Source organism: Squalius cephalus (genome assembly GCF_949319135.1).
Source record: "Squalius cephalus genome assembly, chromosome: 11".
NCBI lineage: Eukaryota > Metazoa > Chordata > Actinopteri > Cypriniformes > Leuciscidae > Squalius > Squalius cephalus.
Genome location: NC_137132.1, coordinates 26,590,930 through 26,612,527, shown reverse-complemented (window position 1 = coordinate 26,612,527; position 21,598 = coordinate 26,590,930). Strand labels below are relative to the sequence as shown.

Sequence of the window (21,598 nt, the reverse complement as noted above, 5' to 3'; positions counted from 1 at the left end):
TCGAAGTCCATAGTAGTCGATTGTCGAGTTCACGCGCGTGATCATATACTAAACCTATGCGCGTGAACTCGACAATCGACTACTATGGACTTCGACCGAAAACTGGAAGTAAATACAGGTATGTGCGCTGGCTGAATTAATATCACTTTTATTAATATCTTTCACATGTACTGCAGTCAGATTCACCCGTGTTAACTCTGAAGGAATCACTCAACATGGCTGTGCACTTGTAATGACACATCAAGGATGTTAAGAGGCTAAAAGCAGGTTTAAAACTTGCCCCATTGAAGTCAAGAGGGTGCAAATTTTAAAAAGAGGATAACACGGTGTAGGCAACACCGATTTTTTCATTGTTCTCTGTACTGACAGCACTCCAAATTTACAAAAAAATGAGCTCAATGTTAAAACTGACCGGAGTTCTCCTTTAAGGTTGTGCATTTTCATGGCTGAAATTCAACATGGTTGTATATTTAAGCTGTGAATATTTTAATTAATAAACATTTCACACACAGTCTCATAATTAAATTAAATAAGTCATATTCACCTTTCAGATTTCACTTCCAAAATATTTATTCTGTTTAAAAATACAACCTATAATTATACGATACAGAGAGGGACCGTCTCTAAATTGCATATGACATTGGTACACACGTTTCTAACTTCAATAGCATTTGAAGAGAATGACTTACAGTCATAAAACCAACTGTACTTCCATAGACAACCAGGAAGTGTTCAAAACCTTTTGTCTTTATTTTGAACAAAATATATATTGCCTTAATTTCATGAAGTGTTTGATTGATATTGTTTATAAAAAAATAAAAATAAAAATTTAAAAAAAAACATACAAAGACATGTACAAATGTCTGGAGTATATACTTATTGGGGCAAATTGTCTGGCCTTTATTTTTAAATGTTATTTTAACAAATAAACTGATTAGAAGAAAGTTAATTTGGGAATTTACATACCGTCGACAAGGATTGTAGAGGTGACATCATAAAATGCATAGGTGCGCCATCCAACATTTTCAGGGTCAATCCATGCATATATTTTTTCTCCATGGTGGGAATTTTCCAGGTTTTTGATCAACAGACTGCAATCCCAGCTTGATGTTCTATATAAATCCGTTTTCCATCTGAACTTCTCAATGACTTTGTTTGGATTCCATGGATCATAAACTAAAGGATAACCTTTAGAGACCCACTGATACCACACAACTCTACGTGGGTCTTTGGGTGGATACGATGTGTAAGAGAAAGAACATGGTATAACCAGACACGAACCTTGGAGACCGTGAATGTCTTTCGGCATTTTCACTTCCCATGCCAAAGTATCAAACAACAGAACACCTGTTGAAAAAAAGTTGTAGAACATTATTGCTGAGTTGAAGATTAAGAAAACTTAAAAATATATATATATATAAAAAAAAACATTTGTCTTTATTGTTTTCCACCAACATATTTTCTGCTTTCAATCCCAGAAGTCATAAAAAAAATGTTATTCACTGCTGAAAAATGGACAACACGCAGATAAAATTAATTTATAATTAAAAATTAATTACATTGATCAACATGATTATATTTTATTGATTAGTTATTGCAGTTGTTGTGGAATCACCACCAATCAGTAAAGCAAGACACAGTTGATGTTGAGTACACCTAATCACTCCATACATATGACAACTCACAGATACCTACATCACTGCTTTTTCTTCTGGCTTTGCTTTTCGCTAGGCTGCCCCTCAAATAAGCTTGCATCTTGGTGTTATCATAAAAAGTTAGTAAATTAAAATGCACCACTGACTGGTGAATGGCCATTAGATATACCTTTAAATTATGTGAGGTTTATGCATGTTTTTTGCTTGGATAGAGGCAGATTTGTTTGTTGTATCATATCGCATCATACATTTAGAGGGTGGGGACCACTTTGAACCCTTTTTACAATGCCATGAACACAACTTAATTCTGTCTAGTTAAATATAGGCTGCAGATTTGTGGATTAGAGAGATTGCTTGAAAAATTAAACAGCCTTCTTTTTTGCTCAAGTAGGCAAATCCGATAGTATTGGTCTGACTATAGTATTTTAATAGACTATATAAACTGTATGGTGTGCAACCATTAAAATTACCAAGAAGCAGCACAAGAAAAGACAACAGAAATCTTCAGAGATAAAGATACTGAATTGCCTGACCTAAGATAAGCCACTGAGGTCATATATATATATATATTTTAAATATCTACTTTGAAATATATGCATGCTGTACACACTTATCAATTAAACCTAATGGATGAAAAAGAGAAAAAAAAAATCTATACCTTGTAAAAGCAAATGAACAAGCAGAGGTCTCATCATGTTTCCTGGGTTTGCCCTAAGGTGAAATAAAAACAACTGTTGTTTTACATACAAAAATAAAAAAATACAAAAAATAAAGTGAAGACAGTTCAAAAGAATGGAAATGTTATCCAATGGATTATTTGTTGCGCACATTCTAAAGTTTGGATTTGTGGATTCAAATGTTTGGAAATTGAAACATTAAGACTTATCATAAAGTATTGTAAAATCACTTTGAAATGTTAAATCTAAAGTATTATACCCTTATCTCTTTTTTTTCATTCTTACCTTCTTAATGCAGTTTGATTTGCTATGGTCACCATGTACTACAAAATGCAAGAAACTGTGAGAAAAAGACAAAAATGCTGTTTGTAAGAAAGATCGAATAAGAGAAAGTGCAAACTGCACCCTTATACTTTTCACTAGTGAAACTGAGCGGGTAACAGATCGAGAGATGTGTGATTTTCTTCCAAATAAGGCTGTTTGCTTACTGTGCTATTTGAGGCTGAAATGTTAGCATTGCTGATAGACTTCTCCAGTAAGAAATCTTCTAAATCCTATCAATTGTTTTCTTTAAGAAATTTAAAATAGTAGCATTAATTTAGTATTATGTTTATCATTAAAGAAACATCATTATTTTTGAAAATTCAACAAACTGAACTGCAGCCTACAACCTACTGTACAACTGCAGAACACATTGTATTTAGTGATGCACCGATGTGAAAATTGTGGCCGATACCGATAACCGATATTAATATTGCTGTTATGGCCGATACTGATATTTACCGATGTCGATATCTCTGTATAGAAAACACATTTTTATGATAATCAAATAAAGAGCTATTTTCCAAAACACATTTTTTTTTTTTTTTACTTTTGTAATTTATTTTCAGAAATGACTGATATTGGGCACATTACCTGTGTGCAAAATATGTCATCAGATTTTCAGAAGAAAAAATAAATATTTATATAAAAATTAATTTTTATAAAGGATACAAGTGTGTCCTGAATTCACACTATGAATAAAGATGGAAAGGCAATGAATAGGCAATGTCAATGTCTGAGAGTTTTGTATAAAACTGTGCTGTTGAATTTACGCCTCCAGCCTAGTTCAACGATTGTGTAGGCTGCTCTGTACCTTACGTGGCCGAGAAGGGTCACAACACAAACAAACGCCACAACAACTACATATGCAGAAAACACCTCCAAATTCAGAAAACACATGCAAACGCCTCCACAACAACTACATATTCAGAAAACACATACAAACGCCACAACAACTATATTCAGAAAACAACTTCGTCGATTTCACATCACGTACGCTGCAAATATTCAAATAGGGAAACAAACTGCAAACTGCAAAGACACGGGGAATATGTAGTTTCTGAATATGTAGTTGTTGTGGCGTTTGTATGTGTTTTCTGAATATGGAGGTGTTTTCTGAACACACGCTGTTTTCTACGTCATATTGCACTCGCTCGCTCGCGTCCTATTCGCTTTGGACGTGCGAATGGACTCAAAATGTTCAAGAGTCGAACTAGAAGCGATACACGCGAATTTGACGCTCTATTCCCGTTTGGTGTGAACGCAGCATAATGAACAGGCTCCGATGTCAAGATTGCAATGCTGGAATGTGTGTGTGCTGAAATCGCAATGTTTGACGGAGGTCCTTCTCCTTAGTTACAGTTGCTGAGCTAGGATTGGACGAGGACCGTTCGAGGGCGGGGTTTTGCGAACGGTCAATTGTATTATTAAAAAAATAAAATAAAAAAATTGTAGAATTATGACATCTTTTTTGGTGATGGCCATGAGAGCCACTGCACATTTGCTGAGGGATATCAGTGTTGGCTCCCACCCACCCATAGGCTAATGTCACTTTAAGACCTCATGCATGGATCCAATATCAACATTCATTTGATTTCTTTCTCAACTATTTAAGTTCACTTACAGGAAGAGTAGGCACTTCAAGAGGATGGCAACAGCACACTAGCTTTGAAAACATAGATCCCCCCTCCCTTCAGAACGATTTCCAAAGCCATGCCTCCTACAAATCAGATGAACGCATCACATATAGCCAGAGCAGAGTTTGCAAACCCTCACAAGAGATGGCGTCAATATACCCCGCATTTCAAAGCACATAATATTATAATAATGAACGTAATCAACTTAAAGAGACTCTGACTTACTACCTCACTGCTGCAGTTTATTTTTGCCATTGATAGTGTTGCCGAAACAGGTCCAGGTAGAACGTCATAGGTTTGCGATCTCTTAATTATGGTAATTTTCCATGTTTAGCTGCATAACTCTGACACATTCCTTTTTTTTTTCCAAGGGCAATGTTTTCATTAGCTATGCTAATGTGTGCAGTTGCATTCAGCTGCACACAGCGTCAGAGCACGTCTTGTCTTTTCCGTTTCAACAGCTTTTTCACTTATCAATAGAGTACAAGAATTATGTCAGTGATATATCACATGATGATTTAAAGGTTCTGTATGTAACTTTTTTACTCTACTAAAGCATAAAAATGCCATAATACGTCTGCAGATATTTAGGAAACATGCTAAGTTCACATACTCGTGTCTCTGAAAAACACTTCTACAACCAGTTATTTTCTTATTATTTTACACTTTCTGTGTTGTCAGTCGGGTTTTGTTCTGTGTGACCTCGCCCACTGCCAGTTCACCCAATAGTATTTTGATACCCCAGGATGCCAGTTGGCAGGAAACACAGTGTATTGCAGCCTTGGAAACGAGCAAACAAACTGGGTCAGAGATTGCAGATTCCACACAACCTAAAAAGCCTCGATATCCATCAAAAAATCTCAATGAATGAGAGCATGTTCTTTCAAAGTCGCCTGGCAAGACTGGTCTCCATGAGAACACAAGTCTGTTCTTTGTGTTATTGGACTTAAGAAACAGCTAGAGTGTGGTTGGACTTGCACAGATGTCATGCCAACGCATGTCAAAAAAATAAAATAAAATAAAACTCTTGAGACAGCGAAGTGACTGTGCAGAATTGTGCAGTCAGGTGCTGTTGCTCTTCCCTGACTGCGCTGATCAAAAGCACAATAGGAAACAATGTTGACGACACAGCTTAATGGTTATTGGTTTAAACAATCGTTATGGTGTATGGTTCTCTTTTAAAATGTTTGATTTTAAAAACTCTAATATCATGTTTTTATGTGTATTAATGTGTGGATATTCCCAAACTCTCTGACAGTTCAATCTCTTTATAGGTTATGTGATTGTTGCCATTCTAAATATATATATAAAAACATTAAAAAGATAAACACGTCTTTTGAATGGAATTAAATAACAAGTACTTTGGGTGTCTTCATCATATTTATTTTCATTAAAAAAGCAACAGAACTTAGACCTCATGTTTATTTGCAACACTTGGCTGCATTTTTTTCACACCTCTTTTCACTGCAACCGCAACTGCAACTCTAACAAGCCTGAAATGTGTTGCAACACATATAATGGCACGTATTTAGGACATATAGGGACTGTCAACAAAGTGCGTGAAAGAGGGTAAACGGTCAGTGGTTCCCCATCTGATTGTTTTTCAAAGTTAAAGGTACACTATAAAATAATATAAAATATAATAAAATATAAACACTATAGGCTTACAATAGTGAATCAGGGTAAGACAAAAACACGTTCTGGAAGAAAGATTGCTGATATATTGACTGATTGATGATTATTTGCACTTTTGTAGTGTACTACCTTGAAACAAACAGACACACATAATGCTTACTGGCAGAGTTATAATTCATGTAACAAATATTGTTAAAAATAGTAAAAGTAGTTATTATATGGTTTTATTACAATTAATAAAACAATTTAAAAATACTAAATGCAAAGTAGGCTATATAAAATTGGTCTATTTCAGGTCCTTATGTCTTGTTTCTGGTTCCAAGAAAAACATTTAGATGTTTGTTTTAGTCACAGAATCATAACACAACACATGCTATTAAAAGATAGTTGGCAGATTCTGAGAAATTTACTGGTTTAATGTTAATCACTTTGTCTTCTCAGGAAACTTCGAGACGTACAGTGATAAAAAGAAAGAAATAAAGAAAGAAAGAGTGCGCTTACCAATCTTTGCTTATCTACTTGGATAATGCTGTCCTCGTTTTTTTAATTTCCCTTTTTTCTTTTTTGTTCTGCACACAATACTTTCCCTCCTACAGTATATCCATTTGGTCATGTGACTGTGTCTGTGACAGACTTCAGAGTGATGTCGGAGGATGAGCGGTTGATTTTACTTGATTTAATAAAATTCTTGTTAACTCATTTAAAAATGCTGAACAGAAATTATTTTTTTTAAGCTCATTCTAAAAAAGGCTTTTGATTATTCATAAAAAAAATTAAAAAAAATTGGCAAACAAGAGAGCAGACGCATTATTAAATATATAGCATTATTAAAAACCAGTATGCGTAGATGAGGATAGTCAAAATATGCAGAAATATGTGTGAAATTTTTAGGGGAAAAGCTGTATTCTGATGATCTTTTATGAAATGTGGTAATTGTGACTTATTGCAAATGATACTCTAACGATCTGAAATGCAAGTATCAAGCGCGAAACGCAAGTAACTTTGTGGGCGGGTCTTGGCCGCTGTTGCTAATATACCGGCGGGATAAATGACTCTTGCGCCCGACGCAAATCTAAAATGGGTTGGTCTGAAGTAGCTTCATTATTCATAGGTGTGGTTTGAGCGTAACGTGAAGTAAACCAATCAGAGCGACATCTCACATTCCCTTTAAGAGCAGACGCGCTTGTTCCATGGCGGATTGCTATTATAATGGCGGATTTGCCAGGCGCACACCAGGAGCGGTTCACAGCCGAGGAGACCGACGTTCTCGTCAGGGCCGTAAAAGACAGAGAAGTGACATTGTATGGGGATGGGAGAAACACACCCAAATTAGCTTCGGTTAAACAGGCGTATACAAATTTGGGTAAATGTGTAAGCTAGATTTATGCCTATTTTTTCACATCTTCATGGACATAACAATGATTTACCTTGTGTGTTAATATTTTTCCTTGTAATAATGTATGGTTTTCTAAAAATGAGAACTGCTGCGTCTGTGTGTAGATGAGATAAGCAAAGTGCATGGGCGTTGTGCACACGCTACATTGATTATGGTCAAGCATGCGCCCTTAAAATAGCATATGAATAACATGCTCAACGCGCCACTGACTTTAGACTAGGTTTTTCCTGGTCAGTGGCGGAATTGTTTTCTAAACCTGCAAAATAGCACCAGGGAACGTTTGCGCTGGAACACGCCGCCTCTTTTCGCTAAACCGCCCCCGGGAGCGCAAGTTCATTCCCTAATTTACCGACGTGCGTCTGTGGAGGGAAAAGTCTGCTGTGCGCGGGTGCAAAATAGGAATTATACTTGCATCGCTGTACAAAGTCAATTGCGCTGGGTGCAAGATAGGGCCTTCTATCTTAAATTTGTAAATTCATTTTCCTAACATTAAGAAAGCAGTGTTGGTTTCTGTAAAGGACTTTTTCTGACTGAAAGTTAGCAGCTGTGAAAAGATAATGACATCATCCATTATAACCTTCAGTCTCTTAATGCCTGGAACAAATGCAAATTAGTTATAAATGATATACATCAAGTGATGCTTATAATATAATATAATATAATATAATATAATATAATATAATATAATATAATAATAGAATGTAACTCCCCCTGAAAATGTATACAAATAAATCATCAAGGTGCTGATTGTTTTAAATGCTATTTTTATTTATGGTTATGTTCTCACACGTACATGCTGGGGAAAGCATTGATAAATGACAATGTAGAGCAGAGACAAAAACATTAACAAAATATAACTAAAAATGTACAATCTGTTATATGCTTTTATTTTGAGCAGTTAAAAAAAAAATAGAATAAAATAACAGTGTGGAACAGTCTTTTGTCCAATACATGTTGACTTAATCCATATTGTTGTAAGCAGCCTCATTATCATCACCCTTAATGGAATGTTTGGAATGGAAAGGTCAGTTAATAAAATATTTCAGGGTAGCATTTGAAATTATTTAATCAAATCATTGAAATGTTTTCCACAGTTTAATAATGTAATGGTAGAAATGAATAATATTCTCACTGAGTATGGTTTTTGCTCACTGAGGTGCATGGTGAGAAAAAAAACAAAAAAAATAAATAAACAAAAAAACACATAATGTTTGCATTGATCATTGCAACCATTAGCTAAAGTTCAGAATTCTTGAATCGGCATTGCTAATTTTAACTCTGCTCATATACAGACTTTAGGCCTTGAGGGACTCAAATGTGGTTAAAAATCCTAATACTTAATTGGTAATGCCATATAGGTTTGAATTAAGTCTTGATTCCTGACACTGTATGTATTGGTTCTGTGAAGAGATAAGTTTAATTTAATACATAGTTTACTTTATTACTGCAGAGAAAATATGTATAAATATGTTTTTATGATGTATGTGTGCATATGTTTTAATGTTAAAATACTAGTTTCAACAGTTCAATAAACAAAAAGCTAATATCGAGTAACCTGTGAATGAATCTGTGTTACGTGTTTAAAGATGTAAAAGGGATGATCACATAACATTTATGCGAGACACTGTTGCTGTGTGTGGATGCAGGAAAGACAACCAAGAAACAACAATTAAACGTTTAAAAACGTTTATTTTCAATGAATGAAAGATGAAATGGTCGTTTGAACAACAGGTTATTTCGATATAGATAATATAAGAAGGAAAAAAAAACTAAAAAACAAAACAAAACAAGAGTGTCGCCAAATCAAAGAAACAATCAAAACCTAACTGATATCTATTTTTAATCGTACCTACTAAACTAACTATCAAATAAAAATGTAGAAACAAAACCGAGTTCTTCAGCGGGTACGCCGCCTTAACTAAACTATACTAACTGAAAAACAAAAGTACAAAAGTGGCGAACACTCTACGCCTGACTAACAATGATGATTTCCTACCTCCCGTTGGTGTTTCCGCGACAGCTGAAGCTCGTGCTCTAGATGGAATCAGGTTAATTAGGCATCTCAAACATTCTCAATATTCTCCATGTTCTCAAATCTCAGATCGGACAAAAGTGCTTAGGCTACTCAAAACGACAGTCATAAAGTCATAACGTGAACAGTGGTGTTGGTTTACAAAGTGCTTAAAACGCGCAAGCGGATGAGACCTGGCGAGGGTCTGGGTTCAGATCTGTGAATGAGCCTTTTAAACCCACGGCACAGCAATGGATTGGAAGAGCAAATGATGACACGTGCCATCAAACAGCCAATGCTCAATCACCACCTGAAATGAATGAAGACAGAACAGAAACACACACACACACACACACACACAAATACACGAGGAACGTAACAATCTGTATTTCGAATGACTCAGCTGAAAAAATGAATTACTGACTCGCTCATAAAAACAGTCACTTGTCGCCACATACTGGTGTAACTATTTAATACCAACTCCAATAAAAGTTTTCTATTTTTTAAGTTCCCATCACTGTCAGAGCTGAACTGACAAATGGGGATCTCGCCTGAGAGCTCAATCACCTTCGAGTGGTAACAGAACAAGCCAATGGACATTGATCGCGAACCACTCCAATGTCACGGGATTACAAGGAAGCATGCAGCACTCACTAATTAAGATCCTGCTGTGCAGAATCTCTCTGTAAAGAGAACTAGGAAGAAGTTCAGCACAAGTGTTGGTGTGACGGTGCGTCCGCGATGGTCATCTTCCGCTGAGAACTTGGTCGCTGTGCAGTCTTCTAAACGAGTATTTTCTGCAAATATAGCATAGCCATAGCACATCATCACTAAAAGAGCATATTTCCCTAAAAGAGTAAACACGGGTGTGATGTTGCATCTTTTTAAAATGTTATTCCACCCGTGTGTTTTTCTATGTGTAAGCCCTATGTCATTACCTGGCCCCGGCTGACAGTCACGCTTACAGTCTTGCATGTCTGGGCTGTAAATATGCTGAGACAGCATTCGTAGATGAGTCATGTACCCACTGCGGGAAGATGACCATTGAGATGCTAAGATCAAGACTCGAGTACCTCGAAAGAGGTGCTATCCACCAATCTAGTACTTCTGCCCAGCAGAAAGCTACTTTGGTTGATACACAGGGTTATCTGAGTATAACCGGCAGAGTAGTCACTGTCTGGGTGAAGTTTGTCCCTCTGCAGCTACGGTAGCCCCTGACGTCACGGTGCCCAGCTAGCCGTGAATTGGCTAGACTAGTTTCTATAAAACAGTTTTCACTGTCGGGCTAAGAGAGATTCCCTGGTGTCCAGATAAGTCTACAGTCTTGTTACTGTTTGGATATGTGGTTCCCCTGTGCAACCAAGGTATGTGTAAATGTTTATATAAGTATTTAGTATTGTTTATCTAATACTGGGCTATTGGAAAATAGGGGTCAGACTGATTGCCAGACGCTTCCGGGTAGTCATGCTGTGTACTACTGAAGGTATTTTTGTGCATTTTACTTTGAGTCATAATGTGGGTGTCATTGTTGGGACATGATATGCATTTGCACATATAGGTCTTGGGCAAGGCAACCACCGGGTAGCTGTACCGCAATTAAGACGCATCTAAAAGGTAAATGTTTATTGTGTTACGGGGAGAAACAGTGTGTTAGGACCAATAGCCTTGAACACATGCAAAATGAGTCTGATTGTGTTGTCCTGACGTAATGCATGGCTGTGTTAATTGTCAACCCTTAATAGAAATGAATATGCTGTGTGTAACAACTGTTATGAAGGATTGTGAAGACTGGCGCAAGGGCTGTTTTTCCACTGTGTCATTTCATATGTCACATTGAGGTAAAAAAAATAGAATGTTTGTTATGAAATGTTTGTTATGCTACATGACTATTATCTGTGCATGTGTATATCAAGCACTAATTTTAATGATTTTGTGTCTGCAGGCAGATTGCTCCTGCTGCTTTGCTTTGCCTAAATTAAGTGTATTGATAGTTTTGTCTTTCTTTATATTTTCTTTTCTTTCTTTTGTTTGGTTATTGTGCCGAGGCCTCCGTCTAGTGTCGCCCGTCCGACGCATGTAGTATTGGCTGTTCCAGTAGTTTACATAGTCCTGCTAAGATTCTGCCCAGCTGTATACTCTAACCATCCTGCTAGTGATAACGACCTCCTCATCCTTGTCCCCCTTCTCCAGAGTACTAGAGCAGCTGTTCACATGAGAGGTTCCTGGGTCTGTCTTCGCGCACTGCACCGCGTATTGTAGTGGTAAACTGCACCTCACATATTGATTGAATCACTTGCTTGTAGTGGTTGTGCCTATGTGTGCATGGTGTGTGTGTGTATGCATTTGACTGTAGGCACCAGAGTTCAGAGCACGGTTGGTGAACTTCACGCTTATCCCGGACAGGTAACCTACCTTGACAGTGAATCAGTATTTTCCTGTTACATTGCTAATTATATTGTCTCTGGTAGCAGCCAATACCAGTCCTGGTCTCTCCCTTTAGGCCAATCCTTTTCATTTGCACCTACTGTGCCTCTATCATGATGGTGTGGCTGTTTTAATTATACTATTGACTAATAAAGTATTGTTATTTTGTTACTGAAAGCACGTCTCTGTCTAGTTCATATTTTGTGTAGTTCTATGAACCTGCTTGCCTTAGATTATGTATTCAGCAGTTAATGTGCAAAGTATATATTGGTGTGAGAGGCACCAGGTGGCATAGTCAAGAACCTTTAAGCCTAGATCTGGTCAAAGTTCCATATGGTCACATGAGGGTTACAGTGGGGGCTCTCCCACTGGATCAGTATCCATGATTGTGGAGATTTTCTTAGGGATCCCAATTCGTCAGTTCAGTTCTGACATGACGTTGAATGTTATAACAGTCACAAGCCTGTTACTGGGTAAGTTCTCTTCCTCACCACTAGGGGTACTAGAGGGCAACAATGTGTGTGTATAACTCATGTAACATAGTAGAAGGACTGGGTGTATTGTTTATGCCATTCAAGGAGCAGCTAATAAATATATACCAAAAGGGAAAGGAGGTAGGAAGAATAAGATAGTTCCGTGGTGGAATGAAGAGTGTGCAAGTGCAATTAGAAGGAAAAGGAAAGCATTTAGGATAGTTAAGAAAACTCATAATTTTCAAGATTTAATAGAGTATAAAAAAGCACAAGCTGAGGTAAGGAAGATTGTAAGGAAAACTAAGAAAGAGTATTGGATGGCTTATTGTGATGAAATAGGGAAGAATACACCAGTAGAGGAGGTATGGGGCATGATTAAGAAAATGAAAGGGATTCAAAAGAGTAATGGATATCCAGTTTTAAGTATGGAGGGAGAAATAGCTGTGGAGGATGAAGATAAAGTGGAAATGTTTTTAAAGGCATTTATTAAAGTAAATAGCTCAGAGAATTTGACTGAACAGAGTAAGAAAATGAGAGAGTGTGTGATGAAGGAATATTCTGAAATAAAGAAGAAAAAAGAGGCTGAAGATAATTAGTTAGATGTATCATTTTCTATGAGTGAATTAAAGAATGCAGTAAGAAGAATGAAACAATCTACTACAGGAGTGGATGGAATTAGTTATTGTATGATGAAGCATTTTAGTGAAATTTCTATGGAAGTGATTTTAACATTTTATAATAGAATATGGATGGAAGGTATAATTCCCCAAAGTTGGAAGGAAGCATTAATTATACCTATTAAAAAGCCTGGGAAAGATCCAAGTAATCCTATAAATTATCGTCCAATAGCTTTAACTTCTCATTTATGTAAGGTAATGGAGAGAATGGTAACTGATAGATTGACTTATCATTTGGAAAAAATGAATTGGTTTTCTTCTTATCAAAGTGGGTTTAGGTGTGGAAGAGGGACTATGGATCCAATAGTATTTTTAGAAGATGAAATAAGAAAGGCATTTATAAATAAGGAAAGTGTTATTGCTGTTTTCTTTGATATAGAAAAGGCATATGATATGTTGTGGAAAGAGGGGTTACTAATAAAGTTACAGAAGATGAGTATAAAAGGAAGAATGTATAATTGGATTAAAGAGTTTTTAATTGGAAGAAGTATTAGAGTAAAGGTGGGTGGAGCTATATCTTCAAGTGGAATAGTTGATAATGGTACACCTCAGGGCAGTGTAATAAGTCCACTTTTATTTATTATTATGATTAATGATGTTTTTTTAAGGATTGATAGAAGTATGGGGAAATCATTGTTTGCTGATGATGGGGCTATCTGGTTTAGAGGAAATAATATAGAGTATAACATAAAGAAAATGCAATGTGCGCTAAATGAAGTAGAAAAGTGGTCAGGGGAAAATGGTTTTAAGTTTTCAGTGGAAAAGACAAAAATAATAGTTTTTACTAAAATGAGGAGGAATATGGATGTTAAGTTAAAATTATACAAAAAAGAATTAGAGCGTGTAAGTACAGTAAGATTTCTAGGAGTTTGGTTTGATACTAGATTAACTTGGAAAGAGCATATTGAGAAAATGGTGGGAAGATGTAAGCGAGTTGTGAATGTAATGAGATGTATTTCAGGTCAGGAATGGGGAGCAGATAGATTGGCTTTAAAAACTATATATATATCTATGATAAGATCTATAATGGATTATGGTTGTATTGTATATGGTTCTGCAAATAAATCTCATTTAGTTAAAATAGAAAGAATTCAATCTCAAGCATTAAGAATTTGCTGCGGAGCATATCCAACTTCTCCAGTTTCGGCTCTTCAGGTAGAGATGGGTGAAATGCCCTTGCAGATAAGAAGACAGCAATTAATGGCATCTTATTGGGCAAATTTGAGAGGACAGAGAGAGGATCATCCAACAAGGAAGGTAATGAGTCCTAGCTGGGAACATGAGAAGAGAGAGGGTAATAGTTTTGGATGGAGTGTGGGGAAATTAGTTCGAGATATGAGATTGGAGGAGGTTGGATATGCTCCAATAATTCCTTTATCTCCAGTACCATTATGGGTTATGCCCCAACCAGAAGTAGATTTAAGTTTATTAGAAAAAAGACAAAAGGAAGGTTCATATGAAACAGAAGTATATAATGTAAGGGAGTATATTGGGTCAAGATATGGGGAGTATATGCACATTTTTACAGATGCATCAAAAGATCCAAAAACTGATCATGTGGGTTCTGCATTCATTATTCCAAAGGTTAAAGTGTATAAGAATAAAAGGATATCAGATTGTTTATCGGTGTATACTGGAGAGATGTTTGCAATAATTATGGCAATAAGGTGGATTATGGAAGTTAAAATATCTAAGGCAGTAGTATGTTCAGATTGTAGTTCAGCTCTAATAAGTTTGAAGGAGATGAAGTCAGAAACAAGACAGGATATGGTAATAGAGATAATTCAAGAATTATATTCAATCAAACAAGCTAGTTTAGAAGTACAGTTTTTGTGGGTTCCAGCACATATTGGGCTGAGAGGTAATGAGGAGGCTGATGCATTAGCAAAAAAGGCAATAGAACGAGATATAGTAGATATACCGATTTTATTTAGTAGGTCAGAAATTAAGTCAATTATTAAAAAAAATATTCTGAAAATATGGCAGCAATATTGGGATAATGAAATAAAAGGTAGACATATGCATCAAATAGAGCCAATAGTGGGTAAAGGAAGAGTATCAGGTAGGTGTAGGTATGAGGAGAATATGATTACAAGATTAAGATTGGGACATACAAGATTGAATAGTACATTGCATTTAATAGGTAAGAGTCCAACAGGTTTATGTGAGGCATGTGAAGTTAGTGAAACAGTTGAGCATGTAGTAATGCACTGTAGGAGATATAATGTTGAAAGGAAAGAGTTGAAGGAGGAATTAAATAATATAGGAGTTAAGTTCACTATTCAAAATGTATTAAAGTCAGATAGGAGTATAATAAATCTAATGGTAGAATATTTGGGAAATACTGGGTTAAATAAGCGCATTTAAATAAGGGTGTTTTTTTTCTCTTTTTTTTTTTTCTTCTACCTGTCATGGGGGCTGAGAGTAGACGGAGGAGCTGAACACGCAGCGCCGGATGAAACTCTATGAAACCTCTGTGTGGGTAAATAGAGGTTATAGTTGTGTCAATGGTCCATTTCCTAGATAGGTGGCGGTAATGCACATATCTGTCTGCGATCCGCCGTAAAAAAGCAAGAAGAAGAAGAAGAAGAAGGACTGGGTGTATCATGCAAAGGCTGAAGCATGGCCTTGCCATGTAATTGTTGAGTCCTGGTTGAGAAACATTTGTTTTATGCTCAACTTTAAAGTGAGGTTATGTATGTCTAACTCAGAGGTCTTCAATCCTGCTCCTGGAGGGCCACTGTCCTGCAGAGTTTAGTTCCAACCTGCTTCAGCACACCTGGCTTTGAATATTCAAGCAATTCTCAAGAGCTTGATGAGCTGATTCAGGTGTGTTTGATTAGGGTTGGAACTAAACTTTGCAGGAAAGTGGCCCTCTAGGAGCAGGATTGGAGACCTCTGGTCTAAATTTTTTTTTTTTTTTTTTTTTGTGTGTGTGTGTGTGTGTGTGTGTTTTGGATGTGTTTAAACTATATTATTCGGACTGTTTATTTAGTATGGTTTGTTTTGATTGTTGTAGAAGAACTTTTGTTTTCTGGAGGATTATGGTCCGTGAGAAGAAGAATATGTGAGGAAGTTTTATAAGTTCCTTGATACATGAAGCTCTTCAACTCATCATATGACAATCACCTTTATTGTCCATGGACTCTGCTATTGAGAAAGCATTTGGATTAAGACTGATTGTTTCTGGAGAATATACTGGACATTATGGGACTTTGAGAAATTCAGATTAGACTTTATTCTCTCTATTATTCTTACTTGCATCATCCATGGACATTGATTGGTCTTGAACTCTATATACATTTTTTGGTGTTGTGGTTTGGGGTGAATAACTGTGATGGAAGGTTGAACTGAATTGATTGGCATGAATGTGTTTTTATGCTACTAAATATAAACTACTAAGATTTTGCATTCAATGAAAGTCTTTGGTTTGTGTTTATGCTTTGTTAAATGGACTATGTTATTGCAGTAGGTTTCCTTTATAAAAAAAGTTATATTACTGGTTTTGGGTTTAGTTAAAGGAGAACTCCGGTCAATTTTAACATTGAGCTAATTTTTTTTGTAAATTTGGAGTGCTGTCAATACAGAGAACAACGACAAAAATCGGTGTTGCCAACACCGTGTTATCCTCTTTTTAAAATTTGCACCCTGTTGACTTCAATGGGGCAAGATTTAAAGCTGCTTTTAGCCTCTTAACATCCTTGATGTGTCATTACAAGTGCACAGGTCATGTGAGTGATTCCTTCGGGGTGAACACGGGTGAATCTGACTGCAGTATATGTGAAAGATATGAATAAAAATGATGTTTATTCAGCCAGCGCACATACCTGTATTTTCTTCCTGTTTTCGGTCGAAGGCCACAGTAGTCGATTGTCGAGTTCACGCGCGTGATCATAGGTACTAAACCTATGCGCGTGAACTCGACAATCGATTACTGTGGACTTCGACCGAAAACAGGATGTAAATACAGGTATGTGCACTGGCAAAGGTGAAAAAAAAAAGTTTAAAACCTGCCCCATTGAAGTCAACAGGGTGCAAATTTTAAAAAGAGGATAACACGGTGTAGGCAACACCGATTTTTGTCGTTGTTCTCTGTATTGACAGCACTCCAAATTTACAAAAAAATCGCTGAGGGAGTGGGCACTGGCTTGGCTCCTCAACAAAAATGTATTAAGTGAGTGCTGCACGCTTCCTTATACCCGTGGCACGGGAAATGATTTGCAATGCAAATCTCACTCGCCAATGTCCATTGGCTTGTTCTGTTACCACTCAAAGGTGATTGTTAGTTAGTTAGTTAGTTTAGCTTTATTATCCCCCATGGGGCAATTTAGTTTACAGCCAGCAGTCACATACAACGTACCATCAACACAAAGAACACATAATAAAATAATACATTAAATATACTCATTCATTTAAAAGACTAATCGCTCTGGGGATCATGGACTTTTTGAACCTGTTGGTGTTACCCCGTGGAACATTATAACGACGCCCGGAAGGAAGCAGTAAAAACTCTTGGCACAAGGGGTGAGAAGGGTCAGCAATGATAGCCTTAACCTTCCTCACACATCTGACCCTGTACACCTCGCTAAGGTCATTTAGGGCAATTCCAGCAATTTTACTGCACACTTTGACAACATCATTAAGACGGTTCTTTTGCTTCTCCAAGAGGGAACCGTACCAACAGATAAATGAGAAAGTAAGAATTGATTCAATAAAACAAAAATAAAACATTTTCATAAAGGTAGTGTCCAGGTTAAATTTTCTACGTTTCCGATAAAAGTACATACGTTGATGAGCCTTCTTGCAGACAGCATCTACCTGGGACTCAAAGCGCAACTTATTGTCAATGACCGTCCCCAGGTATTTGTAGTTCTCTACCTGATCCACAGCCTGGCTGTTGATAAGAGCAGGTGGAAGAGACACAGGTGACCTGCCAAAATTGATGTACATTTCTTTAGTTTTGTTTACATTTATGTTTAGAAAGGCAGTTTCACACCACTCAACAAAATCTGATAAAACAGGACCATGCCCACAGTCTTTCTGACTTAGAAGTGCAACGATGACAGAGTCGTCTGCAAACTTAACAACATGATGACCTGGATAGCTGCTCTGACAGTCATTAGTATACAGGACAAATAAAAGTGGCGACAGTACACAGCCCTGTGGAGATCCGGTTGATGACAAAAGAACATCCGATTGGATCCCATTCACCCTGACTCGCTGAGGCCGCTCTGTTAGGAAGTCCATCAGCCAACTGATCAAGCCTGGATCAATGTTGAAGTTTTGTTTCAGTTTATCAGCTAAAACATGAGGCTGAATACAGTTAAATGCGGAAGAAAAATCAACAAAAAGCAAACGGACCAGAGAACCGGCCCCTTCGAGATGTTTAAAAAACAGATTTAAAAGTGTTCCCGTGGCATCATCCACACCTCGACCTGGTCTATAAGCAAACTGTAAAGGAGTCCATTATGGCAGTCTTCACCAGTTTTTCAAATGATTTCATCACCAGGGAAGTGAGTGCTACAGGCCGAAAGTCATTGAGTAGCTTTGGGGCTTTAATTTTTGGGACTGGAACAATTATAGAGTCCTTCCAAAGACGGGGGACCATATGCAACTGCAGTGATATTTGAAAGATGTACGTGAAGATATCCGCCAGCTGCACAGCACAGTTTTTAAGAAGTCGTCCTCCAATATGATCAGGACCAGGGCTTTTCCGCTTTTTGACTGATCTAAAAACTTTAATGACAGCACATTTATCGATGTGAACATTAGGGGGAGTACAAGCAGTATCCTTAAAGACAGACACCTCTTTGCTAAAATTATGCTCATCATAACGATAAAAAAAAAACATTAAATTCATTTGAAAGTTGTAAGTCATTTATCCCATTAAATGAGACCACACTCTTCTTTGTTGGCATACCCATCATATTTTTCACACCTTCCCATGCAGGGCGTGCATTACCTGCACTCAATAAGTTTTCAACTTTCTTTGTAAGCGAACTTTGCAAGTTTAAGTTCTCTCTTAACTTGCTTTGAGAGATCCCTATATTGTTGCGTGTCTCCTTAATTAAAAGAGATATTCCTCTGATTAATCAGATTCTTGACGGATTTTGAGACCCACTGTTTGTTATTAGCATAAATTAAATGTGATTTCTTGGGGACAATCATGTTTTCACAAAAGTTTCCTCTGTTCAGATCGTTGCATATCAACAGGCTGTCTACAATCAACAATGACAATGTGAGAAACTAAAATGCTCACTGGGCCACGTACACACTCAGTTCAGTTCAATAATTTAGGTGAGTGACAACCCCATTCTACAAACAAATTGGCAATTTCTCAAGAGACTGCTCTTGGAAAGCAGACTTAAACTGAGAGCACACTGCATGATTTACAATAGTCCTTTACGATTGTTGCTTGTCAGACTGAACGGACATGATCCCCACCGTAAGCCATGTCAGTAGCATCTCAGTTGCCTTTAATGTCAGACTGTATGAATGAAGGTCCACCCACCCCTAACCCAACCCCTATGGGGTGTAAGCAGATTGGTACGAATAGCCACCAATTCAACAAAACCTAAAATAGTATAAAATTGCCATGAGATTGTGTTGAACAGACATGCACAGGGTTACCTGTGTCGTCTCTTGTATATGATGACTCCAGAAAGTATGCAAGTGAGGAGAAACACAAGAGAGGGCAGGAGGTAATAAAGCCCAATAGTCTTCAGTCCAATAATCGCATCTAGATTCATATAAAATAATTAGTCATTATTATTGCTGGACAAATGAAAACATCATAAACAAATGATCCAAAAGTCCCATGAGTGCAAAAATGTATTTAATAACACATACAACAATAGCAAGCATTTCATATATATGCACAGATTACTCACATTCTGCACTTTTGTCATTTGTAGCTGTCACTGTTATGCCACCATGATATATTACAGAACACTCAGTATCTGAGCTTTCTGCCTTTATGACACTTTTGCGTGTCAGAGTGATTTTCCACAAGCCGTCTTCGATATGCTCATTGTCTAATTGATCAGTTCCTTCAAAATGATGTCTGGTTTGCTGTATGGACACGTGTGGAAAGCCAAACGTATTACTGTGATGGTGTCACCCATCCTTTTACCTCTATGAATATTGATGCTGGACTGTTGTGGACTTGCTACAAATAGCAGACATGTCATAATTAGGCAACAGACTCATATCAGGAGTTAAGAAAATTTGAAGTACAAAGTATTTACATACCATCAACTAGAATTGTGGAGGTGACATCATAAAATGCAAAGGTGATAAACTTATCATTGCATCTAAACCAACAACGTGTTTATTAGATCCAATACCAACTAAACTACTGAAACAAGTGTTACCTGTAGTGGAAGAGCCTCTTCTCAATATTATTAACTCGTCTTTATCCTTAGGTCATGTTCCAAGAATATTCAAGTTGGCAGTTATAAAACCTCTTATTAAGAAACCACAATTAGATCATAATAATCTAGCAAATTACAGACCCATTTCAAATCTTCCATTTATGTCTAAAATACTAGAAAAAGTTGTGTCCGCTCAACTGTGCTCTTTCTTGCAAGAAAATGATATCTATGAAAAATTTCAGTCTGGGTTCAGGCCGCATCATAGCACTGAAACTGCGCTCGTTAAAATCACAAATGATTTACTTTTAGCTTCTGACCAAGGCTGTATCTCAATACTAGTTTTACTTGATCTTAGTGCTGCGTTCGATACTATAGATCACACAATACTCTTAGACCGACTACAAAATTATACTGGTGTTCAAGGACAGGCATTAAGCTGGTTCAGATCATACTTATCAGACCGTTACCATTTTGTCTGCGTAAATGGGGAAAAATCGAAGATAACGTCAGTAAACTACGGTGTACCGCAAGGATCTGTGTTAGGCCCTCTATTATTCTCAATATATATGCTGCCACTTGGTAATATTATAAGAAAACATGGAATTAATTTCCACTGTTATGCTGATGACACTCAATTATATATTTCATCACGACCAGATGAAAACGCTAAATTATCTAAATTAACAGAGTGTGTTAAAGATATAAAATACTGGATGACATGTAATTTTCTGCTATTAAATTCAGATAAAACGGAGGTATTACTTATTAGTCCAAAAAACTGCCCACAAAACCTCTTACAATACAACTTTAATTTAGAAGGGTGTCCTGTTACTTTATCCTCTACAGTAAAAGACCTGGGTGTTATATTAGACCGCAACTTGTCTTTTGAAAATCATATTTCATATGTTACAAGAACAGCCTTTTTCCACCTTAGAAACATTGCTAAGCTACGTAACATGCTATCTGTTTCTGATGCAGAAAAGTTAGTTCATGCATTCATGACCTCGAGACTAGATTACTGTAATGCTTTATTAGCTGGTTGTCCTGCATCCTCAATAAACAAGCTACAGTTAGTCCAAAATGCCGCCGCTAGAGTTCTTACTAGATTAAGAAAATACGATCATATAACACCAATTCTGTCGTCTCTACATTGGTTACCTATAAAGTTCCGTATCAATTACAAAGTATTGCTACTGACCTATAAAGCCCTAAATGGTTTAGCTCCCGTGTATTTAACGGAACTTCTATCGCCCTACAATCCATCGCGCTCTTTAAGATCACTAAATTCGAGGCTTCTGGTCATTCCTAGGATATCTAAG

At 36.9% G+C, this 21,598-nt stretch overlaps 1 protein-coding gene across 1 annotated transcript in view; it reads right to left on the bottom strand.

Moving 5' to 3' along the window:
* LOC307167336 (uncharacterized protein) overlaps positions 1–21,598 on the bottom strand; it is a 79,240-nt gene that overhangs the window by 7,625 nt on the left and 50,017 nt on the right. The window lies entirely within an intron of this gene.